The sequence below is a fragment of the Patella vulgata genome, chromosome 7 (genome assembly GCF_932274485.2).
Source record: "Patella vulgata chromosome 7, xgPatVulg1.2, whole genome shotgun sequence".
Taxonomy (NCBI): domain Eukaryota; kingdom Metazoa; phylum Mollusca; class Gastropoda; family Patellidae; genus Patella; species Patella vulgata.
The window spans coordinates 12350887-12364089 of record NC_065885.2 but is presented as its reverse complement, the minus strand read 5'-3'; the positions used below and the strand labels follow the sequence as shown (position 1 = coordinate 12364089).

Genomic DNA, 13203 nt, shown 5'->3' with positions numbered 1-13203 from the left:
ATTGTTCCATGTCACGTACAAACATGGAATTAAAACCACACCCCACTTGATTCAATAGCAGAACTTATGATCTAAAAGGAATGCGTTAGATCATTCGGCCGCCTCCGACCCACCCGAGGGAGCCACAGTGGCTAGTTGGTTAAGACGCTGGCTCGCTAGCCTGGAGGTCGGGTGTTCGATCCCTGCATTGGCCGAGAAAGTTCATCAGGATTTTCCAACGTGGTTTCCCCTTGTCAGTGGTGCAGAACGGAAGGCCTGACAAGAACAGCTGTCTAGTCCTTCGGATGAGATGAAAAACTGAGGTCCCATGTATATATTGGAATGCACGTAAAAGATCCCCTGGCAGTTGGAATTCGATATAAGAGTAGGCGATAGTGCCGCTGCCCGGGCAAAATTTCCCTCATAGCACACTGTATGGCATATGCCCGTCTTCATTAGCCCAGTATAGGAGCAGAACAGTAGGACGTTAAACCCCATTTCATTTCATTTCACGACCCACCTGAACCAGGTAAAATAAGCTGATACTGACAAGAGAATCATTGTTAAAAAGTTGCTTCTGTTACATTCATTGTGCTTCATAACAAGAGGATCCTACTAAATTTATTAACCGTATTCCATAATACTTTGTGTTTTATTTTAAGTATAGTAATTTAAGCTCTCTAGCAGCTTTCAAGAAGAACTACTACCTTGAATACGTTCACAGCATTAGCTCTGTTGTAAAAAATCAAAACAAACTTGAACTTCATTTTAATGTTCTTAGTCAGTAAAAACATAGTTTAACAATATATTGTCAGTGTTACAGTTTCACTCTGTACCTGGTTTTGCTTGGTTCGTTACGTGACTTGAGTGAAAATGGATTTTACATAAAGCAGAAAATTGATTTCGGAATGGAAGGATGAACAAAGAGAAACAATGTAAAAACACAAAGTGCATTTCAATATCCCTCCCTTAAATTCATTCCGAGCGTTATAAAAATTAAATATGGTACCGAGTCAAACTGGGAACCAAGTCTAACTGGGACACATGTATTGCCATTAATCTAACACTTAATATTGTACAGGTAGAAATTTAACACTTAATATTTTATAGGTAGCCCAAGGTAATACAAAGCCAAACAAAATAAATTGATCATGATGATAATGACTGGTTGAAATAACTCATCTTCGCATGAATCAAAATTTTAACAGGTCTACGCTAATATTCTATCCTGTCATGTACATAGTAGAGAGAGAGAGAAATGGGGTTAAACGTCCACTCGACACAAACTAGGTAATTTAGGGACTAACATTATGGTTTAATTTTATTTCAAAAAGTCGCTTGCGCGTAGGTGTCTTTAGCAGTGGGAGGAAACCGGAGAACCCTGAGAAAACCCACGAGGTTGGACAGGCGACCCTATTCCTTGTCAGGTACCACTGGGTAATCAAAACCACGCCAGTTGACTTAAAAACAAACCTTATGATACTGCACGCACGTGGGTTAAAATGGACAACCAAAACTTTGTTTATAATAAGCAATGGTATATCTAGTCAAAACTTCAATCACTCATAACATCATTCTGAATGAACTATTTGACCGAAATTTTCAATATATTCATTTTATATTATCTATTTTTGAAGTATTATACCAAGAAAGTTCAGCTCTTTATCTAAATCCTACATAATGCATGTTCTAGAGATAAAAGACTCCAAAGAAGATGTCTGTTATAGATAGAATCATTTAGAACTAATTAATCTACATCACGACTTGTTTACGATACAAAACATTAGTGTAAATATGTCATGTTCAATTTGTGTTAATATCCTGATCAGAATCGGCAAACAAAACGTATGGTATATTTATCCTACTACTTATTGAATGTCGTCAATTGTTAGTAAATCTTAAAAGATGACAGAACGCCAGCGTCAAGTAAACAGTACAAAACTCTCACAAAATTACTCTAGATTTACTAGAGGGAGGGATAGAGAGCTTATAAAGTCATTATGCTTATGCTTCAATTTAGCAGTGGAAAGAAACCGGAGGACCCCGAGAAAAACCATTTTTGATAAAGCCGTAAATGAAATGAAATAAAATGGGGCTTAATATTCCAATTTTCCGCACCAACTCTGATTAAAAAGGAGTACATCAAAGGATTTTGATTATATTATCCGCTGTATGTTGTGAAATTCCAATATGATCATATCATTGAATAGACGGATATTCCTTTAAGAGATTCAACATTCACAATATCACAGTCCCTCTGTAGCTTTCAATTAAAATAAAATGAAATGAGGTTTAACGTCCTACTGTTCTGCTCCGAACTGGGCTAATGAAGATGGGCAGACGCCATACAGTGTGCTATGAGGGAAATTTTGCCCAGACAGCGGCACTATCGCCTACTCTTATATCGAATTCCAACTGTCAAGGGATCTTTTACGTGCACGCCAATGTGTACACCCGGGGGTGGGTGGGTGTTGGATGGCTGAATGGTTAGTGTGCGCGTGCTGTATCATAAAGTCTGTCATTGAGTCGACTGGCGTGGTTTCGAATCCCCGGTTGTACGTGACAAGGAGTAGGGTCGCCTGTCCAACCTCGTGGGTTTTCTCCGGGTCCTCCGGTTTCCTCCCACTGCTAAAGACCCCTATGCGCAAGCTAATTATTGAAATTAAATTAAACATATGTTAGTCCCGAAATGACCTAGTTGTGTCGAGTGGACTTTAAACCCCATTTCTCTCTCTCTCTCTATGTGTACACGGGACTGCAGGCCCTCCTTTCTGCATCACTAACAAGGGGGAAACCAGTCCCTCTGTAGCTTTGAATTAACATAAAATGAAATGGGGTTTAACATCCTGCTTTTCTGCACCGACTGGGCTAATGAAGACGGGCGTAAGCCATGAAGTGTGCTATGAGGAAAATTTAACCTGTACAGCAGCGCTACGGCTTACTCTTACATTTAATTCCAACTGTCAAGGGTTCTTTTACGTGCCCTGCATGCTAGTGTGAACACAGGACTTTGGATTTTTGTCCCATTCAAACAACTAGAGAGTTTTCTTTATCATACATTCTGTCCTGCACCACTGACATGCGAGAACCACAACCAGAGTGAACCCGAGTGAAACTGGAAGGGGGAAATACTTCTGTTTGGGCAATATCCAATGATAGCACATTGGTGAAGCAAAGTAGAAGTTAAAACCCCTTTTATCTAATTTCTGTCTTATTACTCTTAAAAAGCCCTAATAATAATCAAATAGACGACACATGATTTCTAACAAATACTGGTACTCAATTCCATTTAATGTGACCTTCCTTTATTTTTTAAATGTCTACGAAAATGTTTGTAAAATTTGCTTTTTTGTTACTATATTTTTGTATTGAAAAACTGATGATTAAAAAAAAGACTATTATATATATAATTTGTAAATTGTTTTTCAGGTTCAAGTCTGAAAGAATGCTGTTGATTGGTTGATCTAGTTTTAAAGAATGTTGTTGATTTTAGTCTGAAACAATGTTGTTGATTAGTTAATTCCAGTCTTAATTAAACAATGTTGTTGATTGTTCTATAGAAGGTACATAAGAATGGAATTACATAAATTTATAGCCAAATGAATAGTGAAAAGTCATAAAGAGCATGAAAATTCAGAGAATTGAAGACCAAGATTAAAGATGGCTATTTCCAACTACAACTATACTCTAAATACATCAGAATGCAGTTCTAAATTTCATAAAGCAGAACTACCATTTTTATTAATTCTATCTTTAATATCCAACTTAGTGGCTACCATCAATCTATTGTATATGCTAAAAACTATGAAAAGTCGAAACTTATGGTTACTGGTGATTTTGGCAGCCAATGATATCTTTTCATCTGGAACACTTCTCACGTCAATAATAGCAAACACGTTAACCTGTGCTCAATTCACTCTCAACCCGTTGTGTGAAATTTTAGGATTATTTGGATTCATGAGTTTTGGACTTTCGTTAAATCTGGTGGCGTTAATCAGTTTTGAGAGATTTTTGATGGTGGTGTTTCCGATTTATCATCATACGAAACTAACAGTGGGCAAACTCTTAATACTAGTCGTAATCTCCATTCTAATCAACACGACTTTAGTTGCTCTACCCCTTGTCAACATTGGTGCTCCATACATCTTCTATCAAGATAATCAATTTTGTGCCTTTGATTGGGCAGCTTGGGGGCAGAAAAATGCAACTCATGCAAAGTTAGTCCTGTTTAACGCTATTTATATGGCACTACTTGAAATTATCATCGTAGTTTTCAATATCTCCATCTTTTTCGCTTTAAGAATAAGAGCAAAGACTTTTGCAAGAAATATGAACAGTACTTTAATTACCGCTCAACAGAAAGCGAACAAGTTTGCTCTCCTGACAAAAGTTATAACGGTGGTTAACTGTGTCTGTAACCTTCCATTCAGTGTAAGTAGAATTTTTTATCTGTTACAGTAACACCAGTAAAAGAGAGTGAGAGAAAGAGAGAGAGCGGGAGAGAGTTTAATGTCCACTCGACACAAACTAGGTCATTTCGGGATTAACAGATGGTTCAACTTTATTTCAATAATTCACTTGCGAGTAGGGATCTTTAGCAGTGGGAGGAAACTGGAGGACCCTGAGAAAACCCACGAGGTTGGACAGGCAACCCTATTCCATGTCACGTACAACCAGGGAATTGAAACCACGGCAGTTGACTCAATGACCGACCTCATGATACATCGCGCACACACTAACCATTCGGCCATCCAATCCCCCTACCAGCAATGTGTGAAATAGCTTTATTTAACGTCCGCTTCCATCGGGTGAAGGAGCAAGACCATTTTATACGACCATACTGAAATATGGTTGTATATTGCCATCGCCTTCGTCCATCGATCCATCGCCCACATTTCTTGTGAACCCTTTACAGGCTTCAAATGTTTATTGCATTAGATGAAAAATGCTATCCACAATTTCTTGTGAACACTCTACAGACTTTCATTGTTTATTGCATTAGTTAGCAAAAAATTCTATCGATTTTCAACAATTTCTGTAAATTATTTGACCTTTTCTGGAGTTATAGAAATGACATTTGTCACGTATAAAAAGTAGATGGCTTAATACAGAAACTTATTCTCTTTAGTGCAGAATAGAAAGATCTTGTAATGTAGCTTATTGATGGAATTACCTTATAATCTCCAATATCATAGTTTTTATTGAAGATAAATAATGATGTATATTTTTAAGAATAACCACATCAAATATCATCGTACATAAAATAATAAAAGACTACCTGTAATAAGACATCAAAGGCCTCTTCTGATCAATAATTGATCTTTCATTTAACTAGAAATTTTATCTCTTTTGAAATAGAATAACTGGTTATCTATAATTTATATTCTCCTGGGAGTGGGCGAAATATTAATTTAGAGAACAATTTGTACGAAACAGGATTACCTATACCGGTAAGGAAATATATCAATGAATACTTGTAATGAACTGTAGTCTAAAAGGAAATGAAATCGGGTATAATGTCAGACAGTTCTGCATCAATTGGGCTGATGGAAGCTGTTAAACCCCATTTCATTTCATTTCATCTCTATCGTGTTCACAAGGTTTATGACAAAGGGGAATAACTCTGGAACCGAAATTCTTGGAGCCATGAAAATCAACAGAGTTCATTCTCTTATGACCCCAATGCTTCCCACCAACTTTGAAAAGCACTAATTAAAAACTCTTGCGTTCACAAGGTTTTTTGAAATAGGGGGCCTAACTCTAATACAAAATGTTGCTCAAAGCTCAAAATTGATTTGACCTCAATGCTTCCCACTAAATTTGAAAAAGATCAGTTAAAAACTTTGGCCTCGGTCTTGTTCACAATGTTCACAATAAGCGGTCATAATTCATGGCATGCTGAATGTTGATAGGGTTTGTCCCCTCATGACTCCAATGCTTCATACCTAATTTGAAAAGATCTGTTAAAAACTATAGTCTCTAAGCAGTAAGCCATGTTAAGCATAGTCTAATTTCGATTTCCAACGGTCAGAGGATCTTTCACATGCTGCCAATGTTATACATGGAACCTCAGTATTCCAAGGACTAGACCAGTGGTTCTCAACCTTTTTTTGCCAATGGCACGCCTTGGAACACATGAAACAATAGCGGCACTCCTGGCTAAATATATATGAAAAATATTTGAATTTTGCAAAATAAAAACATGGCAAGTTATAGATGGCATACGACCGCAAATACAGACTAGTCATAGATACATAGAATGACTCAAACTAAATAAAGAAAAACACAGCTAGTGAATACTCTGTTGGAATCACATGGTTTTTCACATTTTCTTAGTGTGCCTTTCAAAACTTTGCGGCACACTTAGGAAGATCTTGTGGCACACGAACCACTGAACTAGATGCTTTTCCCTAACAGGCCATCCGTCCTCCACAACTGACGAGGGGAATCCAGGCTGGCAAATCCCAAGGAAATTTCTTGTCCATGACTGGGATTGAACCTTGCACATTCTGATTAGTGATGCAGCAGCATACTCACCAACCCACTGTGGCTCCCTGTAATCTGAGAGGATAGCTTCTAGAGTGATCTGTGCACTGAGAGAAATCTGCGATCTGAGCTCCGCGCCATTGGTGATCAACTTTATTTGAAGTCAGACATTTCCTTCTCAATATTGTGAGCCTCGATATTTCAAGGTCATTTAATTATTTCATTATTTAATTGGAGGGTCTAGAGCACAAGTGATCAACAACAAACAGTTGGTGAGAGGGAGAGAAATGGGGTTTAACGTCCACTCAACACAAATTTGGTCATTTCGGAACTAATGCATGGTTCAGTTTTATTTCAAGAATTTGCTTGCGCGTCGGGGTCTTTAGCAGTGGGAGGAAACTGGATTACCCGGAGATAACCCATGAGGTTCAACTAGCGACCCTACTCCTTGTCACGTACAACCGGGAAATCAAAACCAGTTGACTCAATGACACAGCGCGCACATGCTAACCAATCAGACATCCAACCCCACTCCAACAGTTGGTAGTTAGATTACTTGTGTTCTAGACCCTCCAATTGTTTAACATGGATTTTCATGACTATTATCCTTTAGATACATTTACAAACAGGATAGAGTAATAAACTATAAAATGAAATGGGATTTAATGTCCTACTGTTCTGCTCTGACTGGACTAATGAAAACGGCAATCAACTATAACAATTACCAATTATTTTGATACCTCAATAATGAAAATGTCTATAGACTTCTCTTTGAAATGTCGCCAAATCAATAATTTATTGTTGTATTTCATTTCAATATACAGCTAAAATATGTGCATCTATTTAACCATAAAACAAAACTGATTTATTTCTAAAATAGTTTTGATACATGCATATTCGACATATTAGATTTATTTCTATAATATTTTTGTCAGGATCAACATATATGTATATTGGACATAGTGTATTTATTTTCATAATACTTTTGTCCGGATGTACGTACATGTATATCTGACATATAGTATTTATTTAGGAAGAGTCTTTTATTATCATTATTGATATATTGGATAAATGTTCGTTAGAGATACTTGATAATGAACATCGGCATATCAAAGTATAATAGCATGATGGAAATTTCAATATCCATTAAGATTTTAGTATGCTTTTAGGAGAATTTTATGTAAATTAAACCACTAAAGGACATGAAAGTCAATGAACCGTGATAAAATCTAGTACCATGTTGTTTGTTTATTCCATGCTTTGATAGTTTATGTTAATAATTCATAAGAAATGAACCGTGATAAAATCTAGTACCATGTTGTTTGTTTATTCCATGCTTTGATAGTTTATGTTAATAATTCATAAGAAATGAAATAAATTGGGTTTAATGTTTTACTTTTCTGCACCAATCGAAAGAGAGAGAGAGAGAGAGAGAGAGAGAGAGAGAGAAAAATGGGATTTAATGTCCACTAGGTCAATTTTATTTCAATACTTCGCTTGCACGTAGGGTATTTAGCAGTGGGAGGAAACCGGAGGACCCGGAGAGAAAACGCTTGAGGTTGGACAGACGAGTCTACTCCTTGACATTTACAACCCGGGAATCGCAATCACTCCACATGACACAATGACAATGACGTTAACCATTAGACCATCCAACCCCCTTGCACCAATCAGAGCTCATAAACTAAATGAAATGCAATGGGGTTTAACATCCTAACTTTTCTGCACCAACTGGGTTAATGACAATCTGGTTAAAATACAGATCCTATTTCGTTTCGTTTTTTATAGTACAAAATTTTGTTTTACTTGTCTTTACTACACTTGGATCTCGAAGAGTTGTTATTTAACTCGTGTTCTGAATGGTGTCAGGGATAAGCCAATGAAACGGTCTGTTACGGCGAGCTTTAGGCGTGTTTTTCACGGAACTGTGGGTATGCTGATTGGTTAATCAAATGTCTGACGTCATAGGGTCATAAGTCAGTCTTTTGACCCTTGACGTGACCTATCGCTATAACTTGTCAGATCTTCATGTTGTGTAGGCCATCGAAAGTAAAAAGAAACGAAACGAAATATAGATTTGTATTTTAATCAGATTGGGTTAATGACATCGGGGAATATGTCATGAAGTGTGCATTGTGGGACATTTTGCCTGGACAGTGTTGACTCGTTTCTATCTACTTTTCATTAAATTCCAACTGTTAATGGCTCTTTTATGTGAGGAGCTTATAAATTGGCATTTAACTTTTCTAGGACGTTAAACCCCATTTCATCTCATTTCATTTCATTTCCTACTTTTCTGCACCAACTGTCAATAGCGCTTTTACGTGCATGCCAAAATGTGGACCTCACTTCTCTGTCCCAAAATAAAATCAGCTTTACCGTTCTACTCTTCTGCATCAACAGTGCTGTTGTACTGAGAACCGTGACAATCTGGACCACCGAAGTGACGTCGTCTTGCTACCGTTTTCAGCAAAACGCAGTTACATTTTCGTAGTGTAAACAATATCAGGTCTCGGAATGGTTTTTAGTACGGATTTTGGCACATGCGTTAACATTAAGTTTCAATCTGATTCAAATACAGATCTATATTTCGTTTCATTTTTTTATACTTTCGATGGCCTACACTACATGAAGATCTGACAAGTTATAGCGATAGGTCACGTCAGGGGTCAAAAGACCGACTTTTGACCTATGACGTCAGACATTTGATTAACCAATCAGCATTGATGTTACTAGTGGATTACCCACAGTTTCGGGCAAAAAAGGTCAAACACTCGATTCAACAGAGCATTTGATTGGCTGACCCCACATTTCAAGCAGAACATGAGTTAAATAACAAGTCTTCCAGATCCAAGTGTAGTAAAGACAAGTAAAACGAAATTTTGAACTATAAAAACGAAACGAAATAGGATCTGTGTTTTAACCAGATTGAAATAAGTTTGTTCCTTTGACCCCATGACTGAAGCACGGTTCCAAGAACAATTATTATACAGCAATGGAATCTGTGTAATTCTTGAATTTTTTTTGTGGCTTGGAACACTTCCAAGTGTAAATGCAGCTATTGAATTTGTGTAAAAAAGATCAAAGTATAAATATTAATAATAAATATTTTTTTTGTTCCTCTTCAGATAAAAGTGATGGTGGATTATACAAGTAAGAAGGATCATATAGAGGGATTAGAAGACAGCATTACTACTATACTACTCTTTCTAACTCCAATCATTAATCCATTTCTATATCTCATCTTTAACAAAGTCTACAGAACTCATCTCTTTAAACCAATACTCAAGGCTTTCAATAAATGTCAAAGCAATAAGGTTCATCCTGAAGCAAATAATAGTAATCCAAGTAATCCAAGTAATCCTAGTAATCCTAGTAATCCAAGTAATGAATGAGAGAGAGAGAGAGAGAGAGAGAGAGAGAGAGAGAGAGAGAGAGAGAGAAATGGGGTTTATCAACCATTCGACTCTATGTCAATTTGAGACTAACATACAGTTATATCATTTGCTTGCGTGTAAGGGTCTTTAGCAAGGGCGTGGATTTGTCATAACATTTGGGGGGGACGGACAAACTCTGGAACTTGGAACATTTCATTACCAAATGAAACAAATAATTACGAACAGTTTACTGTACCAGTGTTATTTCGATGAAGACTGTAACTAGGGGTAATATGATGACAATATGGAAAAATTGACTACCTACATCAAAGCTGCACAAATATTAATTGTTCATGAAGTTAGTGAATCGTCCAAAGACATTCATTCTACGATCAGGACTGTTCTCTATGAATATCTTGACGACAGAGTGCTGAAGGAGCGCTCAGCTGAGCAGGAACTAGCAGGGTTCAGAAGTGTGAGACGAAGAAGAGCTTTGACAGAAGGGAATATCTGTCTCACTTCAGGCGATTATACTGAGGAACGCTTAGTGCACATGTGAAATAGATTTGGCCGAAAACTGGCTCTTGAAAAATGGCATTTCTTGTTCCAAGATACGTAGAAACAAGCTCACCATCATGTATAAACCTGAAAATATGTCCTGGCGATCAAAATCATGGGGAGGACAGAGACCTATTCGTCCCCCCCCCTTCCGATTCTAAGGTGGGGACACGTCCCCCCCCCCATCCTCCACTAAATCCACACCCATGGTCTTTAGCATTGGGAGGAAAGCAGAGGATCCAGGGTAAACCCAAAAAGTTTGATAGGCAACCCTACTTCTTGTCACCCAGAATCCAACTAATGAAGACGACCATACGATGACAGTGTGCTATGAGGGAAATTTTGCCTGGACAGTGGCGCTACAGGCTACTCTTATATCGAATTCCAACTACCAAAGGATATTTTACGTACATGCCAATGTGTACACGGAACCTCAGTTTTTCATCCCATCCGAACGACTAGACAGCTGTCCTTATCAGATCCTCCGTCCTGCACTACTGACATGATGAACTTTCTTGGCCAACACCGGCATTGACACAATGATAGATCTTATGATATAAGGTAAACGTGTTACCCCACTCGGCCAGACGGCCACCCAACATTTGACTAATGTAGATTTAGAGTAGGACTCTCATTTAGGTCAGATTGAACACAAAGAGACACAACCATGGAAAATGTTTGACTGAGAAATTAAAAATTCAGTTAATCTACAAGTGAAAACTATGATGCATATCCAAAGAATATACATTTCAAAACATATATGGCTTTAGACATCTACATTATTCAAGAGATATAATTTCAGCAAATTTCTATGAATGGTTTATGACAAATATTGTTTCTGATCTCAAAATTACAACATCATTAATGATTTTATTATCAAATTACGTAGAACTTAAATAATCAGTTAAAGTATCAGTCATTGTTTTTTAAGGCGAGCGATCGCACTCAAGCGCCTGCCGCTCACCTGAATGTTGATCGAGGGGAGGTTTTCTCCCTCTCCTTAAAATTCGAAAATCGCTCTCCTTTACAAAGTCATGGAGGGTTTATTATCATTTATGAATCCAGGAATGATCCTCTAACATGCAGTTATTGATCTTCAGAAACATTTCCCATACACACAACAAATCACTCTCCTTGATATCAGATCACTCTCCTTAATTTCTTAATCACTCTTCTTATCGAAACTGGGAGAACTTTATTAGGGGAGCGATTTTTTCAATTTGTTGAATAAGGAGAGCTTTTTTCAGCTCTCCTCTAAAATACAAACAACAACGGCTGATGTATGAAAGTTTCTCAGTGCAATGTGAGTTGTTTTGTACCAGAAATCTGTCAAATTACAGAACATTTAATAATAAACAGATTTGTGCAATGTGATACTATGATTCAACAATATATCGTGTCAACATTAATTAGCATAAACTTTCATGGACAGTGCTAAACTCTGCATGTATGTGGTCTGTATTATTAATTGTTAATATTTTGTAACAAGCATCTAAGTCCAAGGGTCATTCCATATACATGTAATTCCTATTATCGTTGTGTATAAAATAGAAAGATTGTGTTAAAAATGTAAATGATATGTGTATTTTAATCAAACTGATGTAAATATTGCATGTGGCTACTGAAACATTTATAATGTGCATGCTAATGACCTGAGGTATGAATATAATATTTCACAAATAAAGAGAGAGAGAGAGAGAGAGAGAGAGAGAGAGAAAAAAATGGGGTTTATCAACCATTCGACTCTATGTCATTTTGGGAGATTGGGTTTAACACCAATTTGACACAAACTAGGTCATTTCAGGACTAAGATATGGTTTAATTTTGTTTCAATAATTTGTTTGCTTGTGCACAGAGGTCTTTTGCAGTGGGAGGAAACCGGAGGACCCAGAGAAAACCCACGAGGTAGGACAGGCGATCCTACTCCTTCTCACGTACAACCAGGGCACCAAAACCATGCCCGTTGACTCAATGACAGACTTATTATACAGTGTGCACGTGCTCACCATTCGGCCATCCAACCCCCCCATTTCACAAATAGAAAATGCAAAATGAATATATTGAAAATTTCATCCAAATTACTTTATTATGACCAATATATCAATTGTTGTAGTTTTGTCACGATGTGTGCATTGATCATAACTACCATACTGGTCACTTGAGTCTTAGCCTCGCTTCTCCATTTTTATATTAAATCATTAAATGGCTGTACCGATCCACTCTACTTAAAATCAGAGGCATGTTAATAAATGTCTATTTAATAATTTATATAACATTTAAAGAAAGGTCTGCAATAGGCAGATTTAGCTCTTAAATAATGCCTGTTTAAACTATGTGATAAATATAAGATTATATTCTATATTAAACTATGTGACAAACATAAAATTATATTCTATATTAAACTATGTGATAAACATAATATCATCATTTATAGATAGCAGCTAGTCCAAATAGAGAGAGAGAGGGAGAGAGAGAGAGAGAGAGAGAGAGAGAGGGGGGAGAGAGAGGGAGATTAACACATGGCAGCTGGATAGAGAGAGAGACAGAAATGGGGTTTAACATCTACTAGACACAAACTAGGTCACTTCGGGACTAACACATGGTTCAATTTTATTTAAATAATTCGTTTCCGGGTAGGGGTATTTAGCAGTGGGGGCAAACCGGATGATCTGGAGAAAACCCACCAGGTTAGAGAGACGACCCTACTCCTTATCTTGTACAAGCGGTGAATCGAAACCATGCCGCATGACTCAAAGACAGACCTTATGATAAAATGCGCCCGCGTTAACCCACCTTTTAACGC

The 13203-nt window shown here is 37.2% G+C and overlaps 1 protein-coding gene across 2 annotated transcripts in view; it reads right to left on the bottom strand.

Moving 5' to 3' along the window:
- LOC126827321 (zinc finger protein 277) overlaps window positions 1-13203 on the bottom strand; it is a 52354-nt gene that overhangs the window by 26807 nt on the left and 12344 nt on the right. The window lies entirely within an intron of this gene.